General features: G+C 50.0%; 1 pseudogene; it reads right to left on the reverse strand.

Annotated features, from left to right (window-relative positions):
- LOC120869782 lies at window positions 1–739 on the reverse strand (annotated as a pseudogene).
- Window positions 740–13,720: the final 12,981 nt, after the last annotated feature.

Raw genomic sequence — 13,720 nt, forward strand, 5'->3', positions numbered from 1 at the left:
GTGATGCTCTGTGCGCTGCTTCCTTTCTGCTGGCAGTGGTAGGCATTTCTTTTGGCAGCTGCAGCAGTTTGATGGGGGGAGGAAGAGGCAGCCCACCAATCACCTCTTCTTGAAGCCATATTTTTTTACGTTCATAGAAGAGATCTGTCTTAGAGCTTCCCAAATTGCCAATCTTTGGGCAACCATCTCTATCTTTCTCCTGGATGGTGCATTCCTTACAATAATAGGCATCTGAAACTCCAGGGCCTCCACAGATCACACAGTGTCCCTGGTAAGAGCCATAGTTACACTCGTCGCATATGCGCACCAGGGTGCAAGGACGCACATAGGAGTCACAGATCACACACTTGCCATCACACTTTTCACGCAGTCTTCCAATGGCAACACCAGCCTGCTTGTGGCAAAAGATCAAGTCCGGGTGATGTTTAGCCACAGCTCTCTCTCAAGCCACCTGCCTCACTCCCTTTATCCATCCCTGTCTCCTTCCTTTGGTAAATCAGGACCGTTTTGATCTACACCAGTGATTCTCAGCCAGGACTGAGTTTTCCCTGCTCCCCCAGGAAACACCTGCAGCTGAGGGGGGCGGTTGGTGCCACCAACAGCTGGTGGGGAGAGGCCAGGAGTGCTGCGAAACATCCTATGATGTTAGGCCCTACAACAAAGCCTCACCCAGCCCAAGTGTCAGCAGTGCCGAGGCTGAGGAACACGGGTTCCCTGCAACCCCTGCTTCACACATCATCTCTAGTTAGTCCTTCTCAAAGAAGACAAGAGTGGAGAGCAGAGGTCCAGAAGAGGCCACGGCCAGCAGCTGGCTGTGCTGTGTAGCTCAGGCAGTGGATGGGAGGTAGCCTTGGGAATCTGCTGGTGTCGGGTTTGGCCTTGAAAGTGAAACTGCTAGCTGCTCGGTTGTGTCCAACTGTCTGCCATCCTATGGACCACCAGGCTCTTCTGTCCATGGGATTTCCCAGGCAAAAATACTGGAGCGGGTTGCTGTTTATTTCTCCAAGGGATCTTCCTGACCCAGGAATCAGACTTGGGTCTCCTGCACTACAGGCGGAATCTTTACCATCTGAACCATCAGGTAAGGTCTGACACCTTCTTAGGGTCAGACAATATGGCGGGAAAGCTCTCCTTAAGCCACTCTGGCTGCTGCTGCCAGCTGGTTACTTGGCTGTGAGACCGTCCCTGGTCCTGGCTCAGGAGCACAGCCGGCCCGCCACCCACACCACGCTGGCCTCAACTGCTGGTGTGAGGATGGGAGGAGTAGTCTCCTACGTGTGAGCAGTGGAAACCCACCTCTTCCTGAGCCCAGCCTGCCAGAAGCCCCCCTAGAATCAGGATGTGGTGTGATGGGGGGCCAGGCAAGAGCCAGCCCAGCTTCCATGCCTGTAACCCTATACTATCAAAGCCTCCACACGGACTGCATGGATTTCTTCAAGTTGGTCAAAATAGGGAAGGATTGTGGGGCAGGATGGAGTCTGGCCTTGATGAACTCAGTGAAGGAGACCAAGAGGAGATCCTGGAGAGACCTGGCAGGGTTCCCTGGCTCCAAATCTATCTTTAGATTCTGGTCATCCTCTATGGTCCCTGAATGTTCCTTCTCCCATTCTTACGTAGTTATGGAATCTTTACCTGGACACATGGCTGCCCAGCCAAAGACTACATTTCCCAGGTGCTCTTGCAGCTATGTGTGGCTTCATGACTAATTTCTAGCCAATGAGATATGAGCAGAAGTGCCAGGTGCAACATCTGAATCATGTCTTTGAAAGAAGGTTGCAAATATGATGGCAGGAGCTGAAGCATCTATTTTGGACCATATGAAGCTATGAGTCGATGGTGACAGAGTACCAAGGTACAAGATGCCTAACTCTGCACCATCACTGAGCTGCCATATTAACTCCATACCACCTCAGACTTTTACATGAGAGAGATGTGAGATTGTTTCTTGTTTAAGCTACTATATTTTGGGGTCTATTTTTCAGTAGCAATCTAGCATGTGTCCTTAACTAACTCCTTAGAGAAGTCTTGCATGAGCTACTCCAAGTCTCAGTTCAGTTCAGTTCAGTCGCTCAGTCGTGTCCAACTCTTTGTGACCCCATGAATTGCAGCGCACCAGGCCTCCCTGTTCATCACCAACTCCTGGAGTTCACTCAAACTTATGTCCATTGAGTCGGTGATGCCATCCAGCCATCTCATCCTCTGTCATCCCCTTCTCCTCCTGTCCCCAATCCCTCCCAGCATCAGAGTCTTTTCCAATGAGTCAACTCTTCACATGACGTGGCCAAAGTATTGTAGCTTCAGCTTCAGCATCAGTCCCTCCAATGAACACCCAGGACTGGTCTCCTTTAGAATGGATTGGTTGGATCTCCTTGCAGTCCAAGGGACTCTCAAGAGTCTTCTCCAACACCACAGTTCAAAAGCATCAATCCTTCAGCACTCAGCTTTCTTCACAGTCCAACTCTCACATCCATACATGACCACTGGGAAAACCATAGCCTTGACTAGACAGACCTTTGTTGGCAAAGTAATGTCTCTGCTTTCTAATATGCTGTCTAGGTTGGTCATAACTTTCCTTCATATTCCCAGAACTTTTCAGATGACAAACCCATGATCCAAGATCACATTTATAGTTAATTTATGACAGACCTGAGGCCTGAAGCCAGATTCAAGCATTGGCTTGGCTGAAGCCCAAGGTTCTTTCCATTTCTGACATTCTAGGATTCTCTGAAACCATCAAGGGGTATGGCTAGCACCAGGGAACTCTGGCTTACTGGAGACTTTTACACCCAGCCTCATTCAATACAATGATCTTTCACACCCTCTGCCCTCTCCAACCAAGTTCCATCTGAATTCAGGACCCTTTTTTGCTTTTTCTTTTTCATTGTAGCATGCAGGATCTTCAGTTGCATCATATGAACTCTTAGCTGTAGCATGTGGGATCTAGTTCTCTAACCAGGGATTGAGCCCGGGCCCCTGTATTGGAAATGCAGAGTCTTAGCACCAGGGAAGTCCCTAACTTAGGGTCTTTTCTTATGCTGTTCCCTCTGCCTGGAACAGGTTTCTCTCTCCTTCAAATCTCTAATGACGCCTCTTCAGGAAAACCATATCTATCAGTCCCACAAACCTGAAAACTTCAAGAGGGCAGGAACGATGTCTGTTTTTGCTTATTGTCATTATCTCAGTGCTATCTCATTATCATGGTGCCACAGGAAACAATTGTGAAATCAATGGATAAATGCTCCCTCTGGGAGCATAGCCATACCTGTAGTCTGGAAGATGGCTGGGCTGACCTCACTGGGCCCTTGCAGACCCAGGAGTGGAATCCATTAAGAGGGATGCTTTCATCCATGCCGTGCCCACAAGGAAACAACCCTCCAGGGTCCAGGAAGCGCCTAGAGAAAGTCCTTCAGAACTTGACCTGCCTCTGACTCAGTAGGTCCGGGTAGAATAAGAGATTCTGCATTTCTAAGAAGCCCCCATGTCATGCTGCTGTTCGTTGACCACACTTCGAGTGGCAAGCCCTGGGGGGCCTCAGACTCCTTCTAGGAGTCCATCTGTCCCCTCTCCTGTTCTGTGTGCATGGGGCCCCAGAGCCTGGCTCCTCAGTCCAGGGAGGCGGATCCTTTGTCCTTGCAACTTCCCAGGACAGCAACCAAGATCACGGCCCAGTCTGTTCACCCCAGAGGAGCCACATGGCAAAGCTGGCAACCCTGCAGCCCTGTCCCTGCTGCCAGCCACCACTTCCTTCCATCTCTAGGCCGATTCTCCATCTTGGCATTGGCAGCTGCTGTGACGCCCTTGGACTAGAGCCATCTCTGTAATTCTGTGTTTTGCCAGGGTTAATTGACTTTAAAACACAAAGGCTGTGTCTGTGTGCATGTGTGTTTAGGAAGGTTATATCAGAAAAGTGAACACAGCCTCATCCACAGGGGCCCCCTTGTTGTATGGTGTTTGCATGTGTGTATCTGTCTGTCCGTCCTCGGGTCCTGGGCCTCTGACTCCAGTGCAGGACTCTGCGTTGGTGAAATCTGAAGGGGAAGGCAGGAAGGAAAGACCGGGGCACCAGCAGCTTCATCCCTGGGCCTCCTCTTTCTCCTCCACTGAATAAACATCTTGTTTGTCCACCAGACAGTGGCCCCAGGGCTTACACTCCTCCTCCTGCCCTCTGCAGGGCTCAGGACTGGCTAGACCTGCACAGGAAGTCTGACTGAACCATAATCCGGCCTGGAAAGTGCCAAGGAGGAAGGCGCCATGCCAGGCCTGTTGACGGACCCGGCAGTGGGAGGCCAGATGTACCCTCATCACACAGGCTCTGAATGCCGCCTCCTCTTCCCCGCACCACCCCCACCTCCCTGGCGCCACCCGGAGCACAATGGGGCCATTTCAGAGCAAACCCTCATCCGTGAAATCTGTGCTCCCAGGAGGAGTTCCTAGATGCAGCCAGGAAGGCTCTGGGGCTTCAGAGTGTAAAGTGAAACTCAGCTTTTGACGACCCATCTCCTTCTCCGCCGGGGTCTGCCGTGACCAGGTGGAGGGCGGGGGACTCAGCATTCTCACAGCCCAGATCCCCTCCTACCGGAGGCAACTAGCAGAGGCAAGGGCAAAGAGAGAATGAGCTCCTTGTCTCTGGAGACATGCCCTGTCGCTGGGAAGCTGGCGATCTTGCCACTTTGAGCAGCTAGGGTTATAGATGTCAAATTCTTCATCCCTCTGCCTCTGGGGCTGACCAAACTGCAATGAAAACCACTAGTCCTGAGTTCAAAGAGTCCTAGAAAAGTCACCTTCACAGCTTCTCTGCACCACTAGGTCCCCAGGGACTTCCTCTCCTCCATCTCTCATTTGGAAAATATTAATCCCCCGGCAGAGCCTCTAGTTTCCAGGTTTACAAATGAATTGGAGGTGGTTTGTTTGTCGGGACAGAAGACAACTAAGGTCATGAAAGTGAAGGAGGGTGTTTTACAAATATGACTGGAATTGCACCCTATACAGGGTCTCTTCCTGCCCACCCCTTGGCCCTCCTTCACATGGAAGCCCAAACAAGGGCCGTGGGACACATTCCTGGAAGAGGTGGGCTCTGGGAGCCAAGGCAGGTGTGTATTGGGGGCTTCTTGGCCTGTCTCCCGTGGGGAGCTTGGACAGCTTGCAGTCAGCCTCCCTTCTCCCTTTCTACCTGGAGCCTCCGCTGTCTCTTATCCCTGTACAGGCTCCTAGGCCCCCCACATCCTGCTTCCTCAGCAGCCAGACCATGTATCTGGGCTTGTGAGGCTGGAAATGAACAGCATCAAGGGTGTAGGGGTCACTCTTGTTCTGGTCACCATGGAGGATGCCTCCCCAGTGCGACTCCCACAAAAATAGCCTCAGAGTGCACAGTGGAATCCAAGGCCCCTGAGTTCCTGTGAGGTCTGGAGCCTCAGCCCCAACAGCACGGCCCCAAGATCTTCCCTGACTCATCACTGAGTGCGTTTCCACAGTCCTTGGCATTGGGACCCTGTACTTGTATTTATTGAGATTTGGTCTTGACTGCTTTAAGACTTCTCCCAAATGCATGTGAGTGTATGCGTGTGTTTCTGTCTGTACAGACACACACTAGAGAAAAAAAAATGCAGGGTGAGAGAGAAAGGAATAGAGGCAGCAAGACAGTGGCAGGGAGACGCGGACGACCCAGCAGAGACTGATGGAGACTAGAAACTGTGCGTCTCCTCTCAGATTCTCTCTCTTCCCTCAGCAGGGCTGTGTCTCCCCTCAGCCTGGGGCTCCCTGAGGCAGGGCTGTGTCTCCCCCCAGACTGGGGCTCCCTGAGGCAGGACTGTGTCTCCCCTCAGACTGGGGCTCCCTGAGGGCAGGACTGTATCTCCCCTCAGACTGGGGCTCCCTGAGGCAGGGCTGTGTCTCACTGCAGACTGGGGTCCCTGAGGCAGGGCTGTGATCCCTCAGACTGAGACTCCCTGAGGCAGGGCTGTGTCTCCCTCAGACTGAGACTCCCTGAGACAGGGCTGTGTCTCACTGCAGACTGGGGTCCCTGAGGCAGGGCTGTGATCCCTCAGACTGAGACTCCCTGAGGCGGGGCTGTGTCTCCTCTCAGATTGGAGCTCCTTGAGGCAGGGCTGTGTCTCACTGCAGACTAGGGTCCCTGAGGCAGGGCTGTGATCCCTCAGACTGAGGCTCTCTGAGGCAGGGCTGTGATCCCTCAGTCTGGGGCTCCCTGAGAAGCTGACCTGCCTGGGAATGAGGAACCACACGTCCTCCCAGTGTGTACACCGTGAGTGTGTGATGAGCCTCCTTTCCCTAAGTCTTCAGAGGCTTCTGTAGACATTCCCTGGGAATTCCCTGTTTCTGGGCTGGAGGTTAGAGAAACCCCAGCCCGGGGGTCCTCATGAACAGAGACACTGTGGATGGACTAGTACGTCCGGGACTCCCCACAGGGCTGCCCGACCCCCGCCGCTAACCCCTGCTCCCCACCCCACCCCTCATTCCTTCACTCTGCCCCTCTGTCTGCTGTGGGCTGAGAGGCTTGGAGTCTGAGATCGGCCACCCAAGGCAGCCCCGACAGAGCAGTCCTACTGCTGTTATTTAGTCCCTCAGCCGTGTCCAACTCTGTGACCCTGTGGGCTGTAGCCTGCCAGGCTCCTCTGTCCATGGGATTCTCTTTCCAGGGGATCTTCCTGATCCAGGGACTAAACCCACATCTTCTGCATTGGCAGGCCAATTCTTTACCCCTGAACCACCCGGAAAGCCCGCAGTCCTAATGGGGGGGTCAGCAAACCCAGCTCACAGGCACCAGTGATGGGCTGAGGGACAGCCTTCCAGGCTTGGCACAGCCAAACCTCCAGCATCCTCCCCTCCTGCCTGGCCAGCCTCGTGACCAGGCCTCTCTGCTCATCCCTTGGGCCTGTGTGGATGCAGAAGGTCAGGCCCTTTCTTCCTGTCACGATGCTTCTTTGGAGGAGGAGGATGGATCCAGGAACTAGGAAAGACTTGAAAGAGAAAGACAAGGAGGACAAAGGAAACAGAGGACAAACCGTGACGAAAGTGGTGTGTAGACACGGCAACTATGAAATCAGATGAGGTGGCGATGGGTTTTTAATCATCTGTCTTACCATTTTTGCTCTGTCACTGGACAAACAGAACTCCCACTAGAATTTAATCTTCTTCAAGGCTGGGGTCTTCTTTTTGTTGACCATTGCACCCCATGGATCTAGATGCCCAGCACATAGTCAGTGCTCAATTAATATTTGTTGACTGAGTGACAGATTCTCAGCTGGTGTGGTTTCATAGAATTTGGCCTCTTGTATTGTGCTTCTTTCTTTCTTTTTTTTAAATTATTTTTTATTGAAGGATAATTGCTGTACAGGATTTTGCTGTTGTTTTTTTCAATTTTATTTATTTAATTTATTTGGCTGGCTGGGTCTTTGTCGCGGCATGGGCTTTTCTCGTGTGGCTCTCCAGTGGCAGTGCCCAGGCTTCTCATTGCAGTGGCTTCTCTTGTTGCAGAGCATGGCTTCTAGGGCACTTGGGCTTCAGAAGCTGAAGCACGTGGGCTCAGTAGTTTGACTTCCGGGCTGTAGAACACAGACTCAGTAGTTGTGATGTACCAGCATCTGGGCTCTTTCTGGATCAGGGATCGAACCAGGGAAGCTGCGAGGGAAGCCCCTTTTGTATACTAAACTCTGAGACAAGAGTTTCCTCTGTTCCCTATCTCCACACACTCACAGCCCAGGCCCATGTGGGGCTGTGTGGGGTGGGCCTGGCAGCCAGGAGACCTGGGTTCCCGCATCGACTCTACTCCTCTCAAGGTGTGTGATCAGGCAAGTGTCTGCCCCAGGTCTTGGGTTTTTTTATCTGTAAAATGAGGAGAACAGATTAGTTTAGTAGTGGGGAAGCCAGTGTGGGTTTCATCATAACTCCGTCCCCAGGGAGGCCACAGTGAGGGCCTCTAGTGATGTTGAGTTGGGACTAAATGTGGGCGCTTGTGGGAGAGGCGGCTTCTCCAGCATCAAGCCCAGTTCCTGCTCAGAAAACCCTGCATGTGTGCATGCTCAGTAGCTTTAGTCATGTCTGACTCTTTGCGACTATGGACTGTAGCCCCCCAGGCTCCTCTGTTCATGGGGTATCCCAGGTAAGAATACTGGAGTGGGCTGCCATGCCCTCCTCCAGGGGATCTTCCCAACCTAGGGATTGGACCTATGTCTCCTGTGGCTGCTGCATTGCAGGTGGATTCTTTACTTCTGAGCTGCTGGGGAAGCCCCAGGAAACCCTGGAAAGACCTATTTGAGTCAAAATTACATACCCTGAAATTTGATGAGCCTCTCAGTGGAGGAGGGAATCTAGGAAGGGTCCTGGCAGCTCTGAGAAGTTGGGGTGAGTAGGGCAGGAGGGAGCAGAGCCCCTCCTCACCTCTGCAGACCTCAAGTGCCAACCTGCCAGCTGAGCATCACACGGGCGCCACTGCCCCCTTGTGGTCACACCACAGCACAGCTGAGGAGTCCATCCCTGGAGACACTCTTAAGTACCAGGGGATGAAGATCTCCAGAAAACCAAATTCTCTACCGCTGGTGTCAAGCCTGGGGAACTTAGGGTATCTGTGCCTCTGGCTTCCCTCCCTCCTTCAGGCCCAGCCTCCCAGAACAGAAAACACTAGAAACCAAAGCCACATGGTGTGGTGTACCCAGTCGGAGCTGGGAGATGAGACAGGGGTATTTAAGTTGCCTCCGACATGCTGTATGTCCTGGGGAAGTCTACGAGCCTCTGCATCCTTGTTTACAAAAGGAGAATAACAGTTTCTGTCCTGCCAGCCTCAGTTGTGAGAGCTTGTGAAACACCCTTTGCATAAACCCCTGTGCAGGTACAAAAGGTTCAAGAGACAACCATGAAAAGGAAAGCCTGAAGGAGGAACTCAACCAGGGGTCCCCAGGGGCAGGCCCCCAGGACGCCCCGTCCTTTTGCCTTTAAGAAACTCATCTCATCTGCAGAGACCCCCCAGGAGCCACAGAGTGTCCCTCCAGCCCTCTTCTGGGAGCCTTACCCTGACCCCGGAGTGAAACACCATCATGGGACCTCAGTACCCTCACGTTTGCTGGACAATTGATGCCCAGGAACCTTGGTGCTTACCCTTTCCAGCCCCGAGGTACACAGAACAATAACCGCCTTTTCTCCAGTTTCTAGTGCCATGTTCTTCACTCTGACATCTCATCATGAACGTTCATATTTCTAGCAATAGACTCTCTCACGGCTATTTAGGCTTTCTTTTTTAAAAACACGTTCCTTCAAACTCTTCAAGCCTCGATCCATTCGCTATCCTATTCTGAAGCCACATCCACATTTTTGGGCACTTGTTCCAGCAGCACCCCAGAAGTGAGGAAAGAGACACAATGAGGTTCTCCCTCAGCCCTCAATCCTGCTCACACCTGCACTGATTCTTGGCCTCCAAAACTGTGAGACAATACGTTTCTGTTGTTTTAAGCCAGCAGTTCATAGTCGCTGTGTTACAGAAACCCTAGCAAGACTTCCCTGGCATTCCAGTGGTTAAGACTCTGCACTCCCAGTGCAGGGGGCACAGGTTTGATCTTGGTGAAGGAACTAAGATCCCACATGCTGCACGGTGTAGCCAATTTTTTTTTTTTAACTAAAAAATAAAAAGATGCAAAAGCCCTAGCAAATGAACACACACCATTTCATTCTCTCCCTGGTTCTGCTCCAGCCCCAGAATGCCCCTCCTTGAAGGCTCCAGCCTACCCTCCTCCTTGCTCCCCAGTTGCCCCATCCACTCCCCTGACTGTCATCCCTGCATCTCCGCAGTGGTCCTAAATAGATTCACAGTCCCCACAAAGCTCCATGAGTCAGGTCCCGATTGGCCTCTTGGCAATAATTGTCTCGTTGTTAACATTTCCTGCCCTTATCATGTGCCAGGCTTGCGGTTAGATTTTTCACTTGCACTCTCTCCCTGAATCTTCATTTGAGGAGAATGCCAACATTATTCAAGTTCCCCAGGTGAAACTGAGGCAAGACTGTCTTTTTGATCACAGCCATTCTAACAGGTGTGAGGTGATATCTCACCGTGGTTTTGATTTGCATTTCCCTTATAATTAGTGATGCTGAGCACGTTTCCATGTATCTGTTGGCCATCTGTCTTCTTTGGAATCATGTCTATTCCAATTCTCTGCTCATTTTTAATTGATTATTGCTTTTTTTTTGCTAGAGCTATTTGAGTTCTTTATGTATTTTTGGATATTAACACCTTATAAGATAAAACATTTGCAAGTATCTTCTTCCATTCAGTAAGATGCCTTTTCATTTTTATTAATGGTTTCCTTTGCTGTACAGAAGGCTTTTTATTTTTAACATTTTAACTTAATTTAATTAATTTTTTTCCTACTGCACAGCATGCAGAACCTTAATTCCCTGACCAAAGATAGAACATGTGTCCCCTGCAATTGGGAGCACAGAATCATAATGATTGGACTGCCAGAGAATTCCCATGGAAGCTCTTTAGTTTGATACAGTCTCACTTGTTTATTTTTGCTTTTCTTGCTTGAGCTTTTGGTGTCAAATCCAAAAAATCATTATATCAATGTCAAGGAGCTTACCACCTATAGTTTTTGTGAAGTCTTATCTGAAGGCCTCGGGCTTTCCAGGTGACTCAGTGGTAGAGAACCCACCTGCAATGCAGGAGATTCGGGTTCAGTCCTCGGGTCAGGAAGATCCCCTGGAGAAGGAAGTGACAACCCACTCCAGTATTCTTGGTGGAGAATCCCGTGGACAGAGTAGCCTGGCGGGCTGCAGTCCATGTGGTCACAAAAAGTCAGACACTACTTGACTAAACAACAGCAAATCCCAAGGCCACAGATTCAAGACGACGCACCACGGCCACAGAAGTGGAGCCCAGAAACAAGGTCATCTCTGGAACCGACTGAGCCCCTTTGTAACCTTTGCCAATCCCTACCCAACATCACCAACAGGCTTCCTGACCCCATCTCAAGCAAAAATGCCCTTCCCAGTGCTCACCCCATAGCTCCCTAACCAATCACCTAATGCCAACCTTCCAGCAGAAATTTTCTCTATCTTGAAGTGAAGTTGCTCAGTTGTGTCTGACTCTTTGCGACCCCATGGACTGTAGCCTACCAGGCTGCTCAGTCCATGGACTGTAGCCTACCAGGCTCCTCAGTCCATGGGATTTTCCAGGCAAGAGTACTGGAGTGGGTTGCCATTTCCTTCTCCAGGGGATCTTCCCAACCCAGGGATTGAACCTGGATCTCCCGCATTGTAGGCAGACACTTTACTGTCTGAGCTACCAGGGAAGGTCTTGAGGTCTCTCTCTTGAAGCTATAAAAATTGGCTACTAAACCATGAAAAGTGTCAGCTCTCCCTTGAGCCAGCTGTCTATTCTAACAGTGCCTCACGATTATCACTGCTCCTTGCCCTTAATAAACTCACTACTTTCTGAGATACTCTGTGTCTGGAAATTCTTTCCCGACCCACGTTCAGACTGCCATGACAGTTTTCTTCTAGGAGCTTTATGGTTTCAGGTCTGACCATTCCAGTCTATAATCCAGAAGATCCTCCCTCCTCCCAGTTTTCTCCCTTCCTCTACCTTTGTGACACCTTCCTGGTCACACTGGAAGGAGTCACCCTCTCCTGTGAGAACCTGCCTGGGGTCCTGTGTGTGCTCAGCATGCCTCCCCCACCCCAATTCTCCTCTGACCATTCATATCCTGCTGAATGGTATGTCCAACCAATGTTACTTCGTGACCATTCTACTGAAGATGCGCTGGCAGATGGAAATACATCTTGAAGGGCATAATATGTACACAGGACCTGAAATGCTAGGTGGTTTATGACATATGCCAGGTCATAAGGATTTGGGAATTCAGAAAAGGAAAGATAAATATTCTGAGAGATAATCAGACAAAGTTTCCTTCAAGAGAAAAATGCCAGTCATAGCCCAAAAAGATTTCATGAAATTAAAGAGAATGATTGTGTGTGTGTGTGTTAGAGGTGGGTGGGCAGAGGGCATCTAGGAACACCACTTTTGGGTCATGAAGAGAGCTTAGTGAACTCCTTCGTGACTAGTAATGTTTCTTTCTTTACCTGTGTAATAGTTAGCTGGCTTAGTAAATAATTCTTGTTTTGTTATTCAGATAAAAGAGACTATACTGTCTCAGAGTTTAAGAAACTCAGGGAGGAAAAAATGCCAGGCATAAATACAGAAGATTTTGTGAAATTAAAGGGAAAGGTAATATAGTTCAGTTCAGTTCAGTTGCTCAGTCGTATCCGACTCTTTGCAACCCCGTGAACCGCAGCACGCCTGGCCTTCCTGTCCATCACCAACTCCTGGAGTTTACCTAAACTCATGTCCATTGAGTTGGTGATGCCATCTAACCATCTCATTCTCTGTCGTCCCCTTCTCCTCCTGCCTTCAATCTTTCCCAGCATCAGGGTCTTTTCAAATGAGTCAGCTCTTCACATCAGGTGGCCAAAATATGAGTTTTGGCTTCAACATCAGCCCTTCCAATGAACACCCGGGACTGATCTCCTTTAGGATGGACTAGTTGGATCTCCCTGCAGTCCAAGGGACTCTCAAGAGTCTTCTCCAACACCACAGTTCAAAAGCATCAACTCTTCAGCGCTCAGCTTTCTTTATAGTCCAACTCTCACATCCATACATGACTACTGGAAAAACCATATAAGTAATCGCTAATTGACTCTGAAAGGAAAAATGGTCAAAAGAGTTTCAGGAATGAGAATCTAGCCCCAGGATAGTCAGTTTTGCTGCAGGAAGTAAGAGTAAAAGGTAAAAACCCTAATGTGTCTTCTCTGTCTTTGTACTACCAATACCCAGAACAGCAGTAGGCACTTGAGAAGTGAGCATTTGACTCTCTGTATTTGTTCTTGAGTTATCAAAAAAGTTGAATGGAATATTATTGATTTCATTTTGGAACCCAGAAATATGTACACCCAAGCTGACTGGAAGAAGAGCCATATGACTACTGCACTACCACCTTATGGCAATAGTCATAAATCACAGGCTAAACTTCCACAAAGATGTACCTTCTTGAATGCCAAAACACCCTTACAAAGACTGTGCTAGTGCTTCCCTGCCAGTGTCTCCCCTTCTCCCCAAGGTCTCAGCTAGCAGGACTCCCACTAAAGCTTCCGAGATAGGCCATTTCCAAGCTGTTCCTCATAATGCAATGGAGGTCTGCAAACTCATTAAAATGCAAAACGGACAGCAGTACTGTCTATCATTTAAGTGTTTAGGGTTCTGTCTAAGATGACTTCCCTTCCAAGCTCTGAAACAGGTGTTTTAAACTTGGGATCCAAGTTGGGGCTTCAGGGGATGCATAAATCCTTTGAAATTGTTTGACAAAGGCTGTAAGTACATGCGTATGTGTGTCTTTTCTGAAGAGGGGGTGCATATCGTTTGACCAGATTTTCAGCAAGATCTGTGACTCCAGAAAGATTACAAAATCCATTCTCTGGGGTGACATAGGCCAAGGCGACCTCTCTATGTATTTTTAACTTAATTTATTGATTTCTTGTTTTCGGCTGCACTGGGCCCTTGTTGCTGTGAGCAGGCTTTCTCTAGGTGTGGCGAGCTGGGGCTGCTCTTCGTTGCAGTCCAGAGGCTTCTTGTTTCGGTGGCTTCTCCTGCTGCTGAGGAGCACAGGCTCCAGGGGGAGAGGGCTCAGTAGCTGAGGTGCCTGGACTTAGCTGCTCTGTGGCA

Source organism: Oryx dammah, unplaced genomic scaffold (genome assembly GCF_014754425.2).
Source record: "Oryx dammah isolate SB20612 unplaced genomic scaffold, SCBI_Odam_1.1 HiC_scaffold_11, whole genome shotgun sequence".
NCBI classification, from domain to species: Eukaryota; Metazoa; Chordata; class Mammalia; order Artiodactyla; family Bovidae; genus Oryx; species Oryx dammah.